This window comes from Olea europaea, unplaced genomic scaffold, assembly GCF_002742605.1.
Source record: "Olea europaea var. sylvestris unplaced genomic scaffold, O_europaea_v1 scaffold112, whole genome shotgun sequence".
Classification (NCBI taxonomy): Eukaryota; Viridiplantae; Streptophyta; class Magnoliopsida; order Lamiales; family Oleaceae; genus Olea; species Olea europaea.
This window is the reverse complement of record NW_019228573.1, coordinates 148,881-154,785: the sequence shown is the minus strand read 5'-3', so window position 1 is coordinate 154,785 and position 5,905 is coordinate 148,881. Positions and strand designations below refer to the sequence as shown.

The 5,905-nt window shown below is 31.5% G+C and overlaps 1 pseudogene; it reads left to right on the top strand.

Annotated features, from left to right (window-relative positions):
- Positions 1-307: 307 nt before the first annotated feature.
- On the top strand, positions 308-3,771 carry LOC111373379 (annotated as a pseudogene).
- Positions 3,772-5,905: the final 2,134 nt, after the last annotated feature.

Sequence of the window (5,905 nt, the reverse complement as noted above, 5' to 3'; positions counted from 1 at the left end):
TTTTAAAAAAAAAAAAAAAAAAAAAAAAAATCTTTATGTTCATGCTTTTCATTTCAGTGAGTCTGGGACCTTGTTATGTACCGGTCTTAAATTTGTATTCATCTTTAGTTCTTTTCATTGTAATGAATATACTTCATTTATGTGGTCGTTTGAAATTTATGAAAACATAATATGTGAGTACATAAATGTCTGTATATGTATTGCATTATTAGTATAAATTATTGAGGAAATTATAGGGAGTGAACATAATAAAACACAACTTTTTTGTTTTGTTGGAATCACTATTACAATAGGGGCACCCACTCAACCAACCAACCCAACCCAACACAACCCACCCACCTTGCTCGCCCCCATCTTGTTCTTACACTTGCTCTCTTTGTTGTCTTCTATAACTAAGAAAAAGATAAAGAAAAAAACGTTGAGAAATCAGATCCAAAGGTGTTTAATCTGTCAATACTTCCATATATATATATATATATACCTTGATCAGTCAATCTATCAATCAATCAAATCAAATCCAGAGAATCATCAAAAAGAAAATTAAAAGAAAGGTTAAAGAAAAAAAGAATGTCCTCTTCATCATCTGCTTTTGCACCGGACCACCACCATGTTTCTCCTTCGGAGCAGCTCTGTTATGTCCATTGCAACTTTTGTGACACTGTCCTCGCGGTATCACTTGTCTTCATCATCATCTTCTTCTCCGTCTGTCTATTACGAATCATCACTGTCTTATCATAATCCCTTTTTCCCTATTTCATTTCTTTGTTTATACATCTAATTTTCTTCAGATCTTGTAGGATTCTTGAAAAATTCTTTGAGAGTGACTAGTCTTACCTGAATAGTCGAGACATTGGGGGAATTCGTGCCTCTCTTATGAGATTCTTAATTTATTATTTTTTTGAGTGTGATTTTGGCTTCTTTTTGTTGATGTGCAGGTGGGTGTTCCTTGCACAAGCTTGTTCAAGACTGTGACGGTTCGATGCGGCCACTGCACCAACCTTCTTTCCGTGAACATGCGCGGCTTTTTTGTTCCTACGGCTAATCAGCTTCATCTTGGAAATTCATTCTTCTCTCCTCAGAATCTTATGGTATATATGACTCGAAAGTTATTAGGGTTCCCAAATGTTGCAGTATAAGATCTAATTTAAAGCTCATAAAAACATCAAGGTTTTGAATCATGGAAAATATACAAGTTAGGATAACAAATAATCTTTTTCTTGTATTTGCTTCTTTCTGTTTTCCCTAATTGTATATATTGTATTCAGGAGGAGATTCGCAATCCGCCATCAAACTTGCCAATGAATCAGCCTAATCTGAACGAGTCCTTGACCTCCATTCGAGGCGATGAGCTTCCCAAGCCTCCTGTCCCCAATAGACGTGAGATTATCAATTTCTCCATGTTCATTTCTTTCGATGTATTACTCAAATGGAGAAAAAGAATTCACACAGTCAACACAACTATGTTCGTGCCATTTCTTTGGCCTACCACCCTTCGTGCCTACGAGGGTGCAGAATATTTTCAGTCGCAGTCAACATATCCTTTCCAGTATACAGTATTCTGTTAGACAAATAAGAAAATAATCTTTAAATTGTTCTTTCTATGTTTACTCTTAAACAGTGCCTCAACTTTACTTTTTTTTAACAAGGATGTTATTGAATATTTGCAAAATTATTTCCTTGTTTTTTTCCTAATGTTTTGCCAATTAATATCTGATACTATTCAAACTCCCATTTTGAACCAAGAGATAGCATGGTTTTATTGTTCATCAACAGTTTTCCCCTACAAAAATCTGTAGCTTTTCAGTAATTTTTTTCTTCCAAATCTTTTCAGACCCTAAATTTTGTTAAAGAAGTTTCCTTCCCTAAATCAGATCTGTTTTTTTTCCTCTTTCTGTTTTTTTCGTGGAAATCAAGATAGTGTCTGAAAAGTAGAATCCATGATTAAAAAAATAAAAATAAAAATAAAATAAAAAAATAAAAAGAAGATGAATCATTAGATAATGATGAAGTGATAATAGAGAGAGAGAGAGAGAGAGAGATTGTGAATGCAGAGATTTGCAGAAGGCCAGCCAAGCCATTTAATGTCTTCTTTTGTTTGTTTTTTCTGATATCTGATCGCATTTCTGTCCATTGTCAGATCCAGAGAAGAGACAAAGAGTGCCATCTGCTTACAACCGGTTCATCAAGTGAGTAATAATTAATCTTACCAATTATCTAGTTTGACTACCATTAAAATGAGTTTTTTTAGGAAAAATGAGTTTCATGATAGAACTCGAGTCTCAATAACGCCAACAGTTGGGCTGAGTTGGGGTTCTTAATTACAAAATCATTATAACTTTATGAGGTTCTTCACTGCATTCTGACCCTAACTTTGCAGAAAAAGTCTATTGAAATAAGCAAAAATATATTTGCAGGGACGAGATCCAACGCATCAAAGCTGGAAATCCTGATATAAGTCACAGGGAGGCCTTCAGCGCTGCTGCAAAAAATGTAAGATCCAAGAATACAGTGCCTCAATTTCTTAGGTTTTCCTTTTACTAGGGTTTCATTTTTACCCTTACATATTCAGAAGTTTCAGTATATTTTTCTCAAAAAGGGTTCTTGATTTGATTGTTGCTTTGCTTTGTTTTCTTGCCCTCAGTGGGCCCACTTCCCACACATCCATTTCGGAATTATGCCAGATCAACCCTGAAGAAACCCAATGTGTGCCAACAGGTACCTCAAAACCATCAACAACCTATATTACATCCACAGTTAATATAGGATAATACTCTCTAAAATTCACAATTTCTTCTGGTTTTAGTCTGAATACTCTTTGTGGATTTTTTGGTTTAATGAACTACATAATACGTAGGTTGTACCGAATTTTCAAGCGTTTTCATTTTGGGAACGTTTTGAATATCAAATTTTTTTGAAAACAAATGTGTATATTTTTTATTTTTCAATAAAATTCGAAAACTTTAAGGAAACTTTTAACAAAAATATTTGCAAACTCAAATTAAGAATTTCACATTATTATGGACCTTTATGGGCCTCCAACGAAGAATTAACTTAATTTCGACTTTCGAGTTTCAACTACAAAGTTAAATAATTCATCCTTTAATTCTTATTAATCTGTAATTGAATTGACAAGTTATTAAAGTTTAAATTAATACTGAAGTGTTTTCGAAAATTAAATATTTCATTAAATATAAACTTCAAATTTTTTACGGCATTTGTTTCTTTTTTTTCAGAAATGGCATCTTTGAGTGTCGTATCTTGTTGAGTTTCATTTTTAATGTCCATTTTCATGCAACCTAGTAGCACTCGAATGTATTGAAAAAGAAAAAGAAGTTCAAATATTTATATTGTGTTGCCAAAAATGCCTAAAAAATTTCTTTACACGGTTACCAGCCTTTGTTTCAGACGCAAAAGTGTGACAAAAAATTTCTTTTCTGGTTTTTCATTTTGTGTAGGAAGAAGAAGATGTTCTAACGAAAGATGGGTTTCTTTCTCCTGCAAATGTGGGTCTGTCTCCTTACTAAGAAAGTGAAGAATGTCTGCGTGTCTCTCTTTTTTAATCTATCTCGTCTTTGGTTAATTCATTTTCAATTAGGGTTCTTGTTTATTCTGTCTTTCAGGAAGACAGTGTAACAGTTCAAGTTGCTGTGCTTTAATTTAAATTAATGCTTATGTGAGAGATTGTTTTGAGTTGGAATGCTTTTCAATGCTAACTGCTAATCTATCTGAACCCATCTGAAAATGAAGCATTTATTCTCTGATATTTATTTATGCACAAGGTTTTTATATTTACCAATACTCATGGCAATCTCTGGTCTTACTTTCTTATGTGATTGTCTTTTCTGAGTACGTTTGCTCAGAATTTAGGTGTCATTTTCAATTTTGCACAGTCTCGGAATATTCTAGCTTTGATGTAATTCAATTTTAAAGATTTTTACAAGTGAGTTGAAGATAAATTTTTATTGCAAGTCTCGAAATAAAAACTTCTGTCGTAAAATTGCAGGATAATTATTGATCATTTTTCAGTCTTATCAAAATACTCAAATAAATCTTATTTTATAACATCCCAAAATTTTTTAATATAGTATGTGATAAAAATGATTTATTTTCGTTGTTGTGGTTGTCGCATGCTATAAAATAATTTAGGTTTAGATTGAAATATCAAGGAAAGTTAAGGACTAAGTGTAACAGAAAGTTCAAGTACTCAAGTGCATATAAAGAAGACATTAATACTGAGAGACAAAAAAATAGTTTAGATGGTTCGGGTTCCAGCAGTATCTAAGAGTGGAGTCCCTAATAAAATCTCTAAATTATGAGAGCAAAGCACTAGAAAGTATTTTTGGACTTATTAAGGTTTGTTTGGGAATTTTGGTACAATATGAGAAAATCTGAGATAGTTCGAGTGAAGTTGAGACTTTGAACATGAAGACATGAAAAATGAAGGATAAAAATATAAGAAATCAATTGTCATAAGTTTTGCAATTTTTTATTACGAAAAGATGGTTAAAAAGTTAATTTTACAGTATTTTCTCTTATTCGAGATTTTAGGTGACTAAGGAATTAGTTTTGCTAAGATGATGGCTCGAGTTCCAGCAATAGCTAAGAGTCAAACATATGGGTTTTGCATGGTTTAAAATGAAATGAATATTAGTAGCAATTCTAGTAGAAATTCAAGGCATTACAGTTTGTATCAGAGCCAAAGTTTACTCTTCTGTAAATTTGATTTGTCAAATTCATGCATCTAACTTTCATATTTTCTTCTAAATTTTAGCTAATACTGTATTGGATATCATATATGATGATGCACTCTATTCCTACAGATCTAGGAGGAGTCTTCTTATTCTTAAAAAATTTACTATGAGTTATATTATATAATTTGGTATGATCGATTTGGATATCCAGGAGCAGTAATGATTAACACACACACACACTAAATTGGTATTCGAGATTTGAATGCATCGGCTCAAATAGCTTTAATGATTAATGAAAGGAGAATGAGTGTTTTTTTTTTTTTTTCGCTCATTCAGGTTTTGTCCCACTAGTTTTTCTAATAAAGGCAACATTTTCTTTATAAATGTTTTAAAAACCAACTCGGTCATCAACCCAAAAAAGATCAAGGTTCAAGAGTCAAAAAGTTGAATCGGGGTGGAACTGACCGAGTATAATAAATACATACAAAAATAATAAAATACTATGAAAACGATAATTTTAAAAAAAAAATCATATTAATAATTGGTTTATTAGATTCATTATCTTACAATTAGTCTCAATACTTCAAAAATTAAAAATCAATATGTTAAACTAATTTGCTTTGTTAAATTAAAATAGTTTAAACTTATAAAAAATAATATGTAACATTAATATATTAATAATCAAGTGCAATTTAAGTTAAATTTAAAAATTAAATAAATGAAAAAATGAAGGTGGATATTACAATTTATTTAGTTGGGATTCAAAATCAAATTAGTCAATTAGACATACATTTGAAAAATAATTTTGATGGTCATCTTAACATTCTTTGTTATACCACTATCCCATATTGGAAGTTTATGAAACCTTTAGAGAGGAGTACATATATAAAATGCACTATCCTACATTGAAATTTTATAAAATCATTTAAAAGATGTGCACCTATAAAAGAAGCATGTCAAACAATATTTTTCTATGGGCCTTTGAATTGTAGTTTATGAGGCTCATTCATGAAATTAAAAATTTTTAAACTATAGATAAATAAATAAAATTGGAAAAACCACAAATATCGTGACCGGTTCACTGATTTTACAGTTGAACCTATCGGTTCGATGAGTTTTTAAGTGGTTTAGTCATAATTGGTTATCTGGGCATGATAGACCCGATTTTGGACTTGGTTCCTGATTTTACTGGTTGAACTGACGGAGCTAGGCCG